This window comes from Amblyomma maculatum, chromosome 1 (genome assembly GCF_055883805.1).
Source record: "Amblyomma maculatum isolate TAMU_Amacu chromosome 1, ASM5588380v1, whole genome shotgun sequence".
Classification (NCBI taxonomy): Eukaryota; Metazoa; Arthropoda; class Arachnida; order Ixodida; family Ixodidae; genus Amblyomma; species Amblyomma maculatum.
Window position 1 is genome coordinate 133095384 of NC_139344.1, and position 17745 is coordinate 133113128.

At 44.7% G+C, this 17745-nt stretch overlaps 1 long non-coding RNA gene across 1 annotated transcript; it reads left to right on the forward strand.

Moving 5' to 3' along the window:
- The first annotated feature begins 1460 nt into the window (after positions 1-1460).
- Positions 1461-7071, forward strand: LOC146203959 (uncharacterized). Its single transcript, XR_014702576.1, has 3 exons — positions 1461-1552; positions 4556-4582; positions 6972-7071. It is a non-coding gene; the product is annotated as an uncharacterized LOC146203959 (long non-coding RNA).
- The last annotated feature ends 10674 nt before the right edge of the window (positions 7072-17745 follow it).

Genomic DNA, 17745 nt, shown 5'->3' on the forward strand with positions numbered 1-17745 from the left:
TTCACAATAGCCTCTCTGTAATTGACATTCTTGAAGAAGACAAAATGTATGCAATCACTTCGAAACACGATTCTAATCAAGACAGAAATAGAGCCTTCGTAAAGACGAAACGATGGTAGCTAAACGCCAAAAACTTTCCACCTGTCTACAAGATCCCACGATGTATTCGAGTTGTTACTAGCTGCCAGTACTCTTGCCGGAATTAAGCAAATCGCCAAACCACCGCGTTTAGTTTCAGCATGCGTTAAGTGCGCGTTTGAGGTTTCGACCATGTGGTTCCATGAGGTATTTTTCCATCAGTAAAGCTGTTTTACATATCCAGCAGCGTATTAACATTAAATTCATAAGCTCGAACAGCAGACAAGTAACGCAAAGAAACTCAACTCATCTGCCTTTTAATCAACGCTGCCTGTCGCGTATTGACTTCAGAGCTTTTTCCGACACTGAGCAAGATACTTTGAAGGAACGATTTACGTCATTTAGGCTAAATCCTGCTCAACAAGTAAATGGACAGTTGCGGTGCTTATGAGTGTCCTTTTTTTTTTTTTCTCTTTAAGGTTTCAACAGGGGGAAGCTCACCAAAGTAACACTGTGCATTCAGCGTAAAGCTTCCATTGAGGTAAGTAAATGCTGGCTTCGTAATACAACTACGGAAAAACATTCCTAAATATATCATGCACACATGTTTTTTACATCTCTGAAATAGAGCATTACAAAATGACGCGCTGTCATCTTTTCTTTACCAACGTGATTACTGCATTAAATGAAAGTGTGGATAAGATTCAGTGCATATAGCGGAAGTGTTTGAAGAGATGCAGATGTTCTAAAATAAACCTTAGAATTTCACGGCCCCATTCGTACATCTATGATGTTAATTCTCACGCATATTACTTCGTTTACCATTCCCGAGCGATCTCGAAATAAGGATCCATGTGGAGTGTTGAATTCTGTTGTAGAAAATGATGCACATTTTGCAATAATTTCCACAACGTTGTTTTATTGATTGTTTTTTTTTTTTTTTACAAACATTGCTATTATTCTGGCTTTTTATACTCTCATGTCTATTAGTACCGCCTGCAATACTAAAAAAAAACACATTAAACACTTCCATGCGTTTTCAGCATAAAGAGAATAGCTATGTCAGTACATTCTAAGAACAGGTACCAATGCTTAAATTGTATCCGTCACAGAAGAGTTGTCATCATTTGCGATAATATGGGAACCCAAAGCCATAGTTATCGCGGTATTTTAGGCGTACAAAGGGCTAATGTATAGGAATGAGTGCATTGGGGCCACAAATTTGTGACATGCGAGACCTACAAGGCTACATTTCAAGGATTATATGCAAATGTCTAGTTCGATAATAAATTCAGAAAAAGTAGTATTCACAGACATGCGCATGCAGTTAGTGGTCGCCAAATTTCCAGTGATTATATGTTTTGTAATTTTTTTACGCGTACAGCTCAAGTTGGCGCTTGCAAAGGCAAGGTTCGGTGAGAACTGCCTCAGCGACGTTTGCATGTTCCAGGCGCTGTGCGCGAAGGGAGACCTGGTACGTGCGACATGTCTTTAGAATCCTATTCGGAACATTTTTATATGATGCTCCTTCCCAATGACTGCAAGTTACGAATTCGTCACTAGCTCTTTTCCCTCACAGTGGAAGGTTGCGAATGATGTACGGTGATTAATTGCGAATAGCGTATCTTTATTTAAAAGTTGTTGTGATTTGAATTTCGCTTGTTCGCGGCATAAGGATAAATGTCGCACGGAAATGTACCGCCGCCTTTTCCACCTAGATGCCGTGTAAAGCTCACCGTTTTGGTGAAATCGCTAGCCGGCAATTCCATTTAATAAAGAAATTAAATTTATTTTATGAGTACGAGCTACAAAAGTAACTAATTAACATTTTTTCTTACGATGACGTGCCACATGGATGTCGTAGCTTTGATGGTGGCCGTTGTAGTCATGGAAGGGGAGCTGTACTTTGATATGGCCCTTCTAAATAAACCATGTACTGTGAGCTGAAATATTCCACCGGCTGACCATGTAAGGGCATTTTGAAATTCTTGCCCGAAGAAGTTACTTGACCGCGCGCGATGCCTTGATGTTGCAGAAAGAAATGTCCACGAAACGTCCTATGATCTTCTTAGGCTCACAACTGCGCTCTCTGCTAATTGTATGTGATGTAATAGTTATATAGTGCTCCTCCTCATGCGTGGAGTCACATTGGCATGGGAGGTGTGTGCACTACAGTAGTTGATAATTATACCGGGAGCTTTGGGCCAAGACAGTAAACTTTAGCGGGACGCCTGTACGTTTACTTGTGTATTTTGCTTCGCTCCCCCCCCCCCCCCCCCCCGCCCCAAATGAAATGTAAAAGGCAGTCCTGCATCGACCTTTCCAAGCCCGTAAATGACTTTACGGTTGCACGATTAGTCCAAAGGCCTTCGCAAAGGCGTTCCTTAAATGTCAACTGCAGCTTCGGGGCGCAAATTTGCATTGACTATTACCTTTGCCCAACATGGTAAGACTCACTCAGTGAAGTTATATTTTCCCTCGTTTATTGTTTTTTTTAGAGCGAAGGCGTAAACCGGAGGAACCGAGACAAGCAAAATCATCAAACGTTCATATATCCGCTGGTCCCTTATAACAAGTACTCCTGAGGCTCAGAGCACAGCAAAATCTTAAATGCGGCTCTTAAATGTGCCTAGCACGATAGTGCGTTGGTGGCCGAGCCAAACCACTCTTAATTTGTTTCAGCTGTCCATAAAATACCTATAACATTCTCAGTAATATTGACAGTAAATCTGTAATACTGTTACGTTGTGTTCCGAACGTAGCAGGCAAACAAAGAAGGCGACAAACGTAACTTGGAAACAAACTCTTTCTTCTGCTGAGTCGCGCTACAAACAGAACAATTTGGCGGAGGTGCTGGCAACGCGCGTGCTTGGGGTTCGCCTAAGAAGTCTCTCTGAGCCTGTTGGCCACGTTCAGCTTAACGTTAGTGAAGATTTTTGGAAATAAGGTGCAAATAGCACCTATATGCTCCTATTCACAAGCAGCCTGCAGCACTGTACGAATAGTAAGGAACACCTGATCAAGGCGGGATGGCGCACACAACGTGACTGTGTTATACTACGCCCGTCTCGACGACGGTGTAAGAGTGTCGTAGGAACACACACATGTAGCACGCGTCAACCTGACTGGTCCAGACCGCCTTTACCTTTCGTAGTGATGCAAACACATCGCGAAACGGAGTGTATGATAGCTTCGTACAACTTAGAAGCAGTCTGGTCCAGTCGCGATAATTTTAGATAAGAATTGTCCCAATTGAGTTCCCGTGCAGGCGGCTTTGTGCCTAAACAAACAAGTCTTAAAATCATCGCGTCAGTATGTTGCCAAAGCTGCATCTCTTTTCATTTATTATCTGCTTCAATTTCTAACATAGTTCTCCATACATTTGCTCGACCATTCGATTAGATATTGTTTCGATCGAATAGATATTTATATTCCCACTTGCCCTGAGTCGTCTGAAAGTCTCACTAATGGGGTAGAGAATGCACTGGTAATTAATGGATGTAATAAGTGTCTCAGTCAGCGTTATTTTTACACGTTTAGTATTTGTACTCATGATCATGGCAGCCAATTCCGCAGCTTCCATTCTAATTACCTTTGATGTTAGTCGTAGAACGAAAATCTAATCTAAAAAAATAAAAGCTCCCCCAACACATAGCCCAGAATGAAGAGTTCTTGCATGTATACTTTAAATACTGTTATGAGCATTTACAACGCTGCGTTGTTCATTATACATGTAAGTGACCAATATTGAATCGTTTGATATTATGTCATGCCTATGTCATGATATTATGCCTATGGTTTCCATCGCAAATTTGGGGTCTGGGGCCTTTTTTCGGCGATGAAGCACTGGACTTATATGCGCACTAAAGCTTAGTGGTCCAGTCACGGTGACTGAGATATTTTGGCGGTTCACGATCAGAAAGTTGCTGGTTCAAATGCGGTGACGGCAGCTGCGTTTTGATGGAAGCGAAATGCCAGAAAACGACTCTGTGCTGAGCGATGTCAGGCCACACAGGAAAATCCTGTGGGGTTGAAACTAATCCCCGGCCCTTAACTACGGCGTCTATTATAGGCTACGTATGTTTTTGGGTTATTAAATCCCACATATCACGTGCGACTAAAATAAACTACTGATTGGATTCGGCCAATCTTTTGTTTATTCCTGAACCACACGCAACACGGTCCACCTGAAGCTGCATTGTCGCCTTTCTTTACGCCCTTGCTGACAGAGAAGCAGGCGTGCGTTTTTCTCGTCTTGTTCTGCAAGGTACATAGTACGAGCCGAAAAAAAAAGAAGTCGTCAACTGCAGCCGAGTTAGTTTGGTCTTTCAGGCAGTTGAAGAGAGCAGTAGTTAGCAAGTGTGTTTTACCTTACATAAGAAGGAATTGCTTGTATTACTTAGACTCGACATTAGAGTTGTTTATGGGACGGAGCAATCAGACATTCTATACCTCATTTTGCCTTATCCACGCACAGGGGGTGGTCCTCAAGGAATATCTGACGGTGAGTAAACATAAATTTTTTTTTTTGAATTCAATCTTTTGCCCCACCCCTACCCCACCGCCCCTTCCATGCTGGCCACCTTTTTCTGACATTAAACACAGAAGTACCCACAAAACTCACGGTGGTGCTATTGGGATAACGTGGCCTAAAGTGCTAACAACTTAATACGAGTTACGAGTTTCCGGTCAGCCTTACAGGCGAGCCGCTGTGGTCGTTAGGTGAACCGCTGTCCTGTGTTCTGTGAGGAAACAAGCTAACGCCTGAGGAAGGTACAGGAGGTTAATCAGAAAATCGCTGTTGAAGGATATTCATGATGGGAGAGGAAGAGGGGCTGCAAAAAACAGCAACGGGAAAGGTAGAAGACGACAAGACGATGAAGGACTTAAACTTTGGACGTAAGCAGCGCATGGCACGAATACAACAGCGTAAGCTCGACGCCGTCCGTCACGATTTCCGTCAGCATGGTGGGCATTGCTGTAGTGTGTTGATACCTCCGCTCTAAGCACGAGGCGTACTGCTCAATCTGTACGTGCAAGGCGTATATGAGCAGGTATATCGTCTTGTGTGGTCGGGTTTGAATAAAATGCTTCTCAGAGGTTCGAAGTCTTGCAAATCAAAAAACAAAAAACTTTCCTGGCTGCCGATTATTTAGCCGGCTATCTCTGGGAGAAAGCTCAAGTCGTTTTATTTAGCTTTAATTATGTCAAGAATAATTGCTGTACCAGCGACTCCGCCTGCCCTTGGTTTTTCCGTTTTACAGTGTCGCATTCCAGCTGCGTCCGAAGCACCGAAATTGAAAACATGGAAAGTTAGAGGACGAAAAGAAAAAAATCTGCGCATGATGCCTGCTACTTTAAGAATCATAAAAACCAACGAGTGCACCTTTGGGAGTAGTAGCTTCTTGAGTGAAATGACGAGAGAGCAGCAAGCCAACTCATTGGCTCAGTTCGTCGTGATAAGAACAGGTAGTGGTTTCAGGTGTGCGCCGTTTATCAGATGCCGTTCGTACCACTAGTCTTCCTGACGATCCAAAACGAGCGGAAGAAGATTGCTGCATATTATCAACATTCGTATTAAGAAAAAGAAGCGAGTCTCAGTCTTGTCAAAATTTTGGCTTGGCTTGCTGAGGCTCCCTCTCAACCCTTCTTCACTTCTCGTTCACATAGACACCGGGACACGTGATATGCTGCACTCCTCTCGAGCTTCGCATGTAATTTCTGTGTGGGAAGCACGAGCCTTCTTCCGCTCGTGGGGTTGAACGTCTCGACAGATCGATTGCATTCTGATTTTGAAGTGATGCTAGATTTTTTTGACAGGCAGCTACAAGCTTGCTCATTGTTGTAAGCCTATTTTAACATTAACTTGTAGGCTAACTGAAAGCTTATTTCCGTGTTTTTCGGTTGATCCCTTACACAGTCACTGCCTTTTTCCTGAAATGTAACGATCGAGATCATCGGCAGTTCGCCGTTACCACAGTCTTTTTCTCTTTACTTCGTATAAGCACGCTTGGTTGGCACTTTTCCACAAATGCACATCGAACTTTCAGACAGCACAAACGCTGTATACCCACGAATGAATGGACGATAGCAAAGAATTTCTTTGTTGCCTCCGACTGGCGAAAAGTACGGTGGGGGAAGACAGAACGCAAGTGCATGGTTGGCTAGAAATCGTCTATATGCTTGGGGTGAAGGGCGCTCCTCATGGTGACCTCACAAAAAGCACGAAGTACTCATATGCCTCGACGAAAGAGTACACTAGGCTCTTCTTTAGGTGGCATTGTTTCCATTCTAGAGGCAGCAATAAGCGTTGTTTTGTTTAAACAAATAGTACTAAATTAGCACCTATCTTCAAATTCACCAAATCGGACATTCAATTGAAAAACTGCTCACTGCGACGAGTGAAACAGATGGTTATGCCAACGTGTTTCATGCTTGACTGTATCTTGCCACAAGTGCGCCGCATGAGCAATAACATAGCTATAAGACGCTCCCGTTGACTGGGCTTCGGAGACATTTGTAACGCATTGACACACTTGTTCAAAAGTCGTACTGGAAGCACCAACGCTGTTAAAACTCTGCAGCGGCTCTAATTCATTGCGCTCTCGTTACCATGCGCTGTTGTAGCATTGTTTTGGCTGACACATAGCCGGCTCTTTACAGCGTTTAAGAACCTCCCCATAGAGGTCTCATTTAAGCCTAAATTAGCCTAAATAGAATTTAAAAAACCGGCTATACCTGCGCTGAGGGTTCGTTATGCGTCGCTCGATCGCTGCATCGGAGCAGAGCGAAGTGTTTGTGCACTGTTTATCCTCACCCAGGACATTCATGCATAGTGTGATGCCTAGATCGCAAAAAAAATAAACGCATGTCATTCTATTCTCATTTTTCAGGACGCAGAGATTGAGGAGCTTCATGAAATCGCCGAAGAATGCGAAAAACCAAGTACGCCGCATGGAACATCCCAGCCGTGGGTCTGAAACTAAGTGAAACGTGAACAGAAAAAAAAAAAAAAAAAACACATCCTGCTACCATTTTTGTCTTCTTCCTTTAAGTGGTTTATTTGAAACAAAAGCAATCACCCCGATGATTACGACATACTCGATAATGCGAAACTATAGGGCAGTTCCTTACCTGTTAGATTTTGCGCTATGTTGAGGCAAACAGCTTGAGGTTCATGCAGACATGCACAGTTATAGAGCACACTTTACTTTCGACGCATGCTCATTCTTCAAGTCCCCTTCCTTTCTCTGTCCTTGATAATGATGAGGGAAGCCTCCTGGTAAGAGAAGTGAGAACAAATATGTTATTCTTGCTGCACCGAAAGCTGGGTCTGTAAGACAATTCTATACAGTTGTTTCATTCGGTCAACACAGCACTGGGAGGAGCTACAAGAGAGTCGAACGGAATGTTTTTGCCCATAAGAGCATGGTATGAAGTCATTGCTTGTCTCTATATTTTGATTGATGTCCCGCTTACTAACAAAGGTGTAGATCAATACGCGGTTAATGCATGGCGCAAGGAGTGTACGATGAAACTGTCCGAGACATCAGTGTTCCGTGTAACCATTGAGGGTTCCTCGAGAGCTAGCAGAATCTTGTGACCCAGGCTGGCGTTTGTCACTTGCAATAGGGTGGTCACACGGGGCACCCTACCGTAGGGGCAGTTAAGCTTCGCCTTTAAGTCCTAACCTAGGATTTAGTATCGCTAAGGGGACCCTCAAAATCCCAACGCTGTTATTCACGAGACTGTGCAAGAGGTGTATTTTCCAGATGGCTATAGTGTGCTGCGGAAGGCGAGCAAAATACTATGCCTTGAGCCCTGGTTTCGCATCAGTTAAGCCGACGCTGCACCAACCGGGAATGGGCGCTTAAGAGGTGCGCTTCAAAGCAGAAGAAAAAGATTTTACCAGCCGCAGAAACTGCTAACGAGGACAGAAGACCCTGAACTGCGGTTAGAGGAAAGGTAAAGGAAATATGGGTGGAAAAGTAAGATGCGACTGGGGCAGGGATACCACAGGAGTTTGCACAAAATAAAAAAAAAAAATCTTCACAGAAAAAAGTCTACGTACGCTACGATTGTCCAAGCTGATAAACAGCTTAGCACTGCAAGGCCTGCACCAATATGGACTATTTGTTTCTTGCGACATTTTAAATGGAGCGATCAAATTGGCGGGGTCCTTCAGTGGATCTCGATTGCTGCTGCACGTTTTAACAGTCATAAACTATGGCGAATTACGCACCCATCAGGACCTTAATATTGTTATGTCAATCGCAGAAAGTAGGTGAGCCCCATCACGCGCTATCTGAACGCAGGCAACTCGCTTTACGTCAAAATAATAAATCCCATCTTAGGTAGAACGAAAGGAAGAAGATGGTTTGCACGGTATGAAAAAGAACTGAACAAGGATAAATGGGGTACGCCTCAGTTCGCAGATGAGCCAACGTTTCGACAAGTGGACTTGTCTTCGTCTGGGCATAGCGATCATCACTGCCAGGGGTTTATATACGCTTTTGCTTCTGAAGAAGAATAGCTGGGGAGGGGAAAGTAGGTGTGAAAGAGTGGGGAGGAGAGGATGGGTGAGAAGAAAGTGGGTCATGCAGTGGAAAAAAAAATCTTCAGTATGCACTTATCAGCCATGGAACCAGGGATTCTGTGGCCTGCAAAAGAAGTAAAAGCCACAGTACTAGGAAAAACTACAATGCCGGTTAGGTGATTAGTCACCACTAAAGCCGGTTTGGTGCAGATACTTTACAAAGGGGGACTATCCAAAGGGCCCTGATAAGGCATATATCTAGAGGGACAATTCTTAAAAGGAGGGGGTAGGGGGGGAGTACATTAGTCACAGGATAATTACCGCATAGTGAAAAATAATAATAATCTTAAGTATGTATCTCAACCTGGAACCAGAGATCCTGTGGCCTACAAAAGAAGTAAAAGCGGCAGTACCAGGGAAAAAAAAATCACACTACGGGGTAGATGATTAGTCACCGCTTAGAAGGGTTTGGTGCAGATACACCTTACAAAGGGAGGGTTTGCGAAGGGCCCTGATAAGGCATATATCTTGTTCAGTTCTTTTTCAAATCCCATCTTAGTTTCGCTGTATTAATGGCAGTATGTAAGCACGACCAACTGCGAATTGATGACATAACCATGACTAATTTCAGCCATGTCTGCAGACTAGGTCATTGCAAACAAAACTAGCCCGTGCTATTTTCCGTGATCATCGCAGGAATAAAAACATTGCCGAATTAACAACATGCGGCTAGAAAATACGCAAATGGATTTCAGTGTAAGCACACCTTTCAGCAAAAATATTAACGTTACAGAAGCGGCTGTGGTTGCATATGATGGAACAGAGTACTTGATATATGTTCTTGTTTTTTTTTTTTAATGAAAACAAAGGGAGGAGAACTAAAATGATAATAGGGAGGGGCGGACAGTGTTGCGCCACTTTGAAAGCCGTACTCATTTAAGAGGAGGATGATACGGGCTCTAGATCAGGAAAGAAAGGTAAAAAAGCTTCAGTTGTCATTTCGATGCGACGTGAACATACATAGCAAAGTTACTGTTAAAAGGGAAATCAATTATATTATTAATTGCTTTCCTGCATAGCCTGAAATTTTAAATAAATTACATTAAAATTACTGCTCCTAAAGGTAACGATACGAAATTGCAATTACTTCGTGAGAGTAATGCAAGTGCTATTAAATGTCTTTCTGGTTTTCAGACACATAGAAACTGGCTAAATATTGTAAATAAAGCTAAAACCTCTTTTGCAGGCCTGACGCACGAATTCTTCCGTCTCCAAACGGCACTTCAGACAACTATTCCCTTTTTTTCTTATAGTAAATTTCATTACAAAGATAAGACAACGGCAACAAACTACGTGGACAAAGCACGGTCGACACTCGACACTTGCGTTCAGCACAGAAACAAGCGGCGAACCCAGTGCATTGCTCGCCCGGAGCTGTCTGTGCCTTTTTAATTCAAACGTCGTAAGCAGCAGGAGACAGCAGAAAGAACTCTCGAAGCACGTTATTTTTTTAAATGTCAATGGTAAGAACATTACTGAGCGTAAGCAGCCAGGGTCTATTCCTGGTACCACCGAAGCAAGTTATTTTTTTCTTCGTGGATCCCAATAATCGGCCTCGGCTGCTTACGCCTAGTAATGTTGACTCTATGGGCATTTTCGCCTGTCTGTCTCCCCCGCCTGTCCCCCCCCCCCCCCCTCACCTCCCTCCTCTCTCCATCGCCCTGTAGCAACGAGCGTAATGAGACACCGCAGAGCCCTAGAAGACACAAGGTACGCTATTGCGCGCTTCCGACAACTTTTGAGCTTCTTATTGCGCCATCTACGCCTTATATCTTGCTGCTTCGAGAACGGTTGCGAATACAAATTCCGGCGACCAGACTACGCCAGGTCTCCTTGGTAGCGGGCCAGGTCTCCTTGGTCAAGGACCAAGGGTCAGGTCTCCTTGGTAGCGTGACCAGGAGGACGAGACATCGGACGGGGAGCAGCAGGGAGAGTGATGAAGATAAGACGTTTATATACACTTTTTACATGGTGAAGTATGTGCAGATCAAGAAGAGAACAGAGCTCACTCAGCTCACTGAACGCACTGATCGTGGATACAACTGGACTTCTTAAATATGGTTTGTTGTCCCCAGCTAGGTGGCTAGGGAAAAGTTCATGTCGGGCATTCCAATCAACGGAGACACTTGCGAGCATCGAGCTGCCGCCCACTGCCGACGATGGTACTTGAGCCTCCTCGCACACCTTCATGTGGCAAGGGTGAACTATCCTTGGCAGCGATGGCGATCTTGAACTGGCAAACGCCGTCCAGGATACCGAGAAGTCCGCTCCTGGCAAGGCCACTTCCACACTGGTCTTAATTCTTTTAATGTCACGAGCACTCCCGTGCGGCGAACAGCTGCACGCTTTTGCATTCTCCTGCAATAGAGAAAATTTTCCTGTGGTCACCCCGACAAGCGCCAGGCGGGTAATTATACATGAATGGGTGGCTTCCCGGAATGACTGGTGACCCGGGTAGGTGACTGACTGCCGCAGCACATAGCGATGATGTGGCCGCAGCACGTGGTGGCGATTTTGCCGCAAACATGACGCCTTCGGGGCTGCTCGGCAGTTCCTTGAACTCGCCGCCAGTCTGGATACCATTGCAGTGGCGTCTGGCAACATAGCGCCGACGCCATTTTGTGCCGAGATTCCTCTATGGTGGCTAGTTCCTCGCAGCGCTGTGCGTGTATATATACTTCGTCTTACAAAATATCTGCAGCACTGCGAAAGGCAGAGGCACCCCGTCCAATCAGGATCAAGCGCACTACAATAGGCAATTCTGCTCCTACGCTCCTCTCGCCCCCCAAACTGGCGGGGGTGACAGTAGGAGCACAATTCTCTAGTATAGTGCGCAGGGGCAAGAGGCACTTAGAACAATTGAAAGGGCTCCTCCGGCTTTTTGCAGTGCTTCAGATATCTTGTGACACGAAGTATAGAGTTGCAGTAGGCAGTTGTCCTCTTCTTGTGCAATAATGGCAGCGTTTGGGCGAGTTGGTTAGACATGTTAAACCTGGAAAGCGCATAAAAAACACACGGACAACAGCAAGAGACAGACACACGAGCACGAGACACAAAGCGCTCGTGTGTCTGTCTCTTGCTGTTGTCCGTGTGTTTTTTATGCACTTTCCAGGTTTAACATTAACTCTTCTTGTCACCGGCCTTTTGCAGCTTTCCTGCTATTCGTGCACGTTGGATGTTGTTTTCCAACGTGAACTGTTTAGGGCTTTTTTGCAAGAGCAGAGAAAAATTTGGTAGATACAAATGACAACCAACACTGCTAACTGAATGCAGTATTGCTTGCAGTGTTCATATAAAAGGGGACAGAATTATGAGCATTTCAATAATTGTACACAGTTTTTAACTCGAAACTGTGTGTGCTATTTCGTTACTTCATCTTTTTTTTTTTTGAGGAAGCGATCAAACAGCCTTTTTTTATATCTTTCAAATAGCCCACTGCACTTGGCGGTCTATTGCAAGTCCCTCTAGGTTTACTACATAAATGAATAAGCAAATAAACATGTCAGTCTCGTTTATGCATGAGCCATGAATGCGACAAAAATAGCCTGGTGACCGCAGAATGTAGAACAATACCTCTTACAAACTGCTAATTATACTTTTTACTCAGAACGCCAACAGTTATATAAATGTCCAACATAAAAAAACGCCGAAGGTGCACGTATCTCAGCGCCAGAGAGGCGAGTTTATTTTATTTATGTGGATATGGTGCAAATGTGGTACACAGTAAGGTGCAGCGCACAGCGGCAGTTCTATTGCGAACCGCCGCGCATAGTGCATTTCTACTCGCAAATGCAAGCTTGCCTTTGACGCCTATAAGAGTCTGTTTTTCTAAACGTGCCTTTCTGTGAACACCTTCAAATACGTACGTTATTTGCGGTTATTAGGGAGATTTAGAATAGGGGGACCCAACCGATTAGAGCGATAGGGTAATGACGGGGCGACAATGGGCACGCGTGGAGTGCTGGCATGAATAGGCGAGGGGTGCAGCAATCATCCTGGGCATGTGCACTATTGCCCCGCTATTATCCTATTCCCCTAACCGATAAAGTCCCCCTATCCTGAATCTCCGTATTTTCTTGGATAAAAGGTAGCCAGAGACCCAGCGCTATAGCTCAGTCGTCAAGACGAGCTTCGGGTGCCTCGGCACAAAATGGCGGACAGCGCCGCCGCTAAATTTGGATGGTGGTTTGCTCCGCCCATCCGCCATACATCCGCCAAACTCTCCCGAAGGGGATATACAGCTGTTCGCTGGCCCGGCTTTGAATTCCTCTCGTCGGCCGCTGGAGCGCCGGCTGGAACTACCAATCATATCACCAGGTTCAGACTTGCTGTTTAAAATAATCCTGCCTCTTCTTGTCTATTTTACACTGGCCCAGCCTGTGCACAAATGCTGAGTTAATGCAAAAGCGGGTACACAGGTCTCAGCATTTTAGCCATCTATACTAGGCCAATTTGTTGCATTTGAGTAGTGCAGAGTGCCGCTTCTGCAGACTGCGTGGGATTTCAGAAGGTGACGGCTCATGCGCATCAAAAAGACAGCTCTTGTTTCCACACGCTGCACTCCTATTTGGAATGCTTTACACAGAAATTTTGCAATTTTCCTGGAATAAAAGTTTTTAAACATGATTGTTTCCCAAACTTTTTAACATCACGATGATAGTCAACATTTCCGCGTATTTTTCCACGGCACATGTGTCTAAGTTTTTACTATTAATTTTCAAAAACGCACTCTATTGCTCTTCTACAGCTGTGCGGCAGTTTTTATGACCGCAGGAGATACTTTCGAAGCAAACTTTTGTTCGGAATTGGCAGCTTAGAAAATTTCTGTGAATATGTTCAAACATATATGTTCAAGCGCGGCGGATCTCGCATTTTCAAAAACGCAGCCCGTTGGTTTTCTAAAGAAGTGTAAACTACTCGATGCAAGCACACAAAAAACTTCAAAAGCAAATTATTACCACGAATCAAAAGCTTAGATTATTATGATCAAATTTTGCATAATATGGTGCCAGGTATATTATATAACAGTTTACTCAAAATTAAAAGGCGTCCCAGAACTGGCAAACTTGAATGCCTGTTCGCCTCGTGCCGTCCAACGCCTTTTTCATGGTCTTGGTCCCATTGCATGCGGCATGCGGCCAAACCTTGAGCCTCAGCTTTCCTGTGCTTTCGAAGATATTTAACGATTCATGAATTAGTGTTATTGGAGCAGGGATCGCGTTCACGCTGCCTCACAACCCCATCAGTCACCTCTGCTTCTAGACTCATTTCGTATAGTGAACCTAACGAGCTGCTTGTGTAAATGAAGTAATAAAATCATGATGCCACTGACACATCAACCACATATCGCCTTGAGGCTAATCAAGAATCATCGCTAGTAGGCCCGCAGCAAAAGGTGAGCAGTTGGGCACGATTCGCCTCTCACCTCCCCCTCCCCTTCCGAAATCAAAATGAGAAAAAAAAAATTACAAAAACGGATTGGCACTCTAAAGGGGGAAAACTAGGCTCTGAAATCAATGCACGCTTCACAACGACCAAAGCCGGAGACTATACAGGTCTCAGCCGGCTTAGACGAGGAGCAGGGGTCCGGATCGGAAATATCAGGCTGCGCTAGCATCTCAAAAACCGCAGTACACCTCTCAGAGGACATAGAGGCACTTAATCACAGACTGGAAACCAAATTTCAAGAACAGCATAAGATTATAATTGAACAAAACATGATTATGCTGGAACATATTAGTCCACAAAAGGCAAATCTTGCAGTCCAGGCGGCTAAGCAGGACCTGAAGCAGAGTCTATAAAGTGTCGACAATCACGGGTAGCGTCCTTCAGCCTCTCCGAAAGTGGCTCACTCCTCAACTGGAGAAATCAAAGCTAGCATTTCGGAGGCGGAACAACGCCGACGTGAAACTGTTAACTGCCGTCAAACTCTGAAGCAGAGAGTGCCATAGAGCAACCCAGTGCATATCCAACTGAGATTACCATGCCTACTCAGACTCCCTCCCAGGCCTCCGTGGTGATGACGTCACCCCTCTAAAAACAAAATCACGATGGCAGCATTCCTCTTACCGATCACGGTGGGCACCACCAAACGCAGAAACTTCCCCCAAACTAAATTGGCCGCCCTCATCCAATTACCCAGTGAAATTGTCGAGGTTTTAAAGCCCAAAATAAGTGGGCCGACCTAAAACTTTTCCTTACAACATTCCAACACCTTCCTGCTGTTGTAGCCCTCCATGAGCCAGGGAGTGACGCCACCCTTACCAATCGTGCTACATTTCAGCAGGACCCCCTTACCTATATCTGTGTCCAAAAAAATTAGACGGCCAATCTTGTTGAGCTAGACCTCAAAACAAAATTCTCATGAGTAACGGTGACCCTCCTTCCCTACAAAAACAGGAGCCGCATCGCCACGTTCTCAACATATATTGCTCCCCGAGGCTAGCCAACACCACTTTCGCAGATCTTTTTAGCCGCGTTTTAAAAGTTGCAGGCAGGGATCCTCTAAAAAGGGGGGGGGGGGGGGGGGGGGGGGGACTGTGGGCAATTTTAAGGTCCCAAGCACGCTCTGGGACACGCGTGGAGAGGAATGAGGACGTAAGCTGGAGAGACTTATGTCGACGCTGCCTTACTCTTCACACCGACCCTGGTCACCCAACTGGCGTGGGTGAGCTCTGTGACCCGCGACACTTGTCCGGAAAATAATTGGGCTTCTCTTCAACGGTGAGGGCGAATTTGAAGGCAAATCCTACCAGTGTCAGTGAACTCTTTAATTGTAAATTTCATGTTGACATGTTGAAAATACGATAAATAAATGAGGAAATCATACGAGACATCCGGTCCCTCACCTACGACGGTCGACCATGTCCACTAGAGTGAACTGCATCTGTTAAACTATATTCTTTGTGGCAGCAATCGATCCCAATATTTAGGTGCCGGTTCTGTTGCATGAATACATTCAACAGCTACGTTGGTTGCCAGTTCGACAGAGGTTAAACATGAGGTTGAATTTTTATACAATCGTTGGCTATGATTTCAAACTAAATGCCCTGTCCTGTTGTAAGTAATGAGGCTCTGAGTACTTAATAGCACCTCTGAACCTCAAGGGGGGCTGTAAACAGAATGTGCAGCACTTGAAGTTCTGGAACCGATCCCTGTGAACTCTAATTCTCCTTTGATTTGCTGAACTGCACTGCCGTGGAATCCATAGAACTATGAAGCACTCGAAGAGAGAGGACAGGAGAATCACTCATGAAACTAAATGTAGTGGGAGCAGAATATAATTTGAACACGAGGGAATGCAGGTGACTTGCCAGTCTGAATGATTTATTATTTTAACCGGTGCACATTTTTGACGTTTATTTTTGTGGCTAAAAGCCATGAAATACAATTATGTGTGGCCTGTGCAAGTGATATGTGTGGCAAGAAAGCAATATCTTTACGCGATAAGTTTGAATTCAACGGTAATAAAAAATTCAACTTTGAACTATTTCCTTTGAGTTGCAAGATTATGTGGCAGAATTGAGGGTCGTGTACTTCGAAAGCAGGTTTTGTTTTTCAAAGGCCGGGAACTGTTGTTCGAAATAACGGACGTAAAAAAAACGCATTCGAAAGCCCGTCATGTCGACTTTCCCTCGCTTTATAGTTACTAACTGGTGGCGATCGGACCATTAGTGTAGAGTATACTGAAGTATGTCATGTGTTTTATGGCGCAGAAAGCCTTCACCTTGTTTGTGTAACGACACCGAGTGCATCAAAGTATTCAGCATTGTAAAGACAAATTAAGGAACACTGATGGCCTCTTCTCAAGTTCGATAGATTCATTGCTCGTGCCAGTTCCAAAGTGTTCAAAGCTATGTACTTCAAACGTTGGCGGTTTTTTTATTTCGCTGTATTACCTTTTGTCTCAACGCCAAAAACTAAAAATTTCAGAAAATAACTTTAATTAACCATACTTCCTTCCTCTATAATATGGTAGTAATTACCGCTTCGGCTTACAACCTACCTGAATAGATCTCGCAGGCGTACTCTGCGCGGCGTTTCAGAAAAACCTGCATTGAATTAACCGTAGGTGCCGAGCAGCACTGCCAGCGGTGCTGGCACAAAACGGGTGCATTGTTTTCTAGGGTCATATTTTGGCAAAAAAAAAAAAAACGAAATGCATAAGGGTCCTGACGTTGTCATTAAAAGAACGTTGGGTAAATGCCATGCTATTATGATCGATGTAGGCATTGCTGGACATTCCACAGAAGGAAAAGCTTTAACGCTCCATCAAAATCTGCAATAAGCGAGAGTTCTGCAGAATATACGTAATTTGTCTGTGTATGCTGACACGCTAGAGCACCAAAATGAAGTCACTCAGTGGAAGAAGCCACCCGAAGTGCCCACAGACTGACTTCATGTGATTATTACTGTGTCAGTGTACTGTGTCAGTGTACTGTGTCAGTGGTTAGCGCGGCCGACATGCCTCGCATACTGACTCAGGCTGACACAGCAGCCGACACCTTCCGCGCGGAAACCAGGCGGGCTTTTCAACCGTCGCATTAATACATTGCACTCGGAACTACACCTTCGTCTTCAGCCTATACGCCTGCCTAGCCTGCCTCGAGGTGAAGAAACATTGCTGTTCCGCCTACGCTCAGTGTTGCTTTTACGAAGTAATATTCATTTTGTATTGATATGGGCCGCAAGCCATGCCTATAGCAGACGCGGTTCTAAGGAAGCGATCGAACTTGCATTTGTTGATTGCCTGTTTTAGCTTTGTTGTGCCTTTGGACCACCTCAAGCCTCGGTTTTTTACTCAGACTATGACCAGAGCAATCTAAGGTTCTCAGTGCCTAAAGGTCACTCTTAGAGCGAAAGCTTTACTATTCCATGTCTGCCAAGTTAAACACTGCAGGCCCCGTATTCCGTGTTTTCGTCGTTATCGAAGTGTCGCTATCTCATGTGAACTCGAGTCATCTGATTGGTCGAAACTCCGGAACCGGGTGTTGCCTCTACGGAGTTTCGACCAATCAGATGACTCGAGTTCACGTGAGATAGCGACACTTCGATAACAACGCAAACCTGGA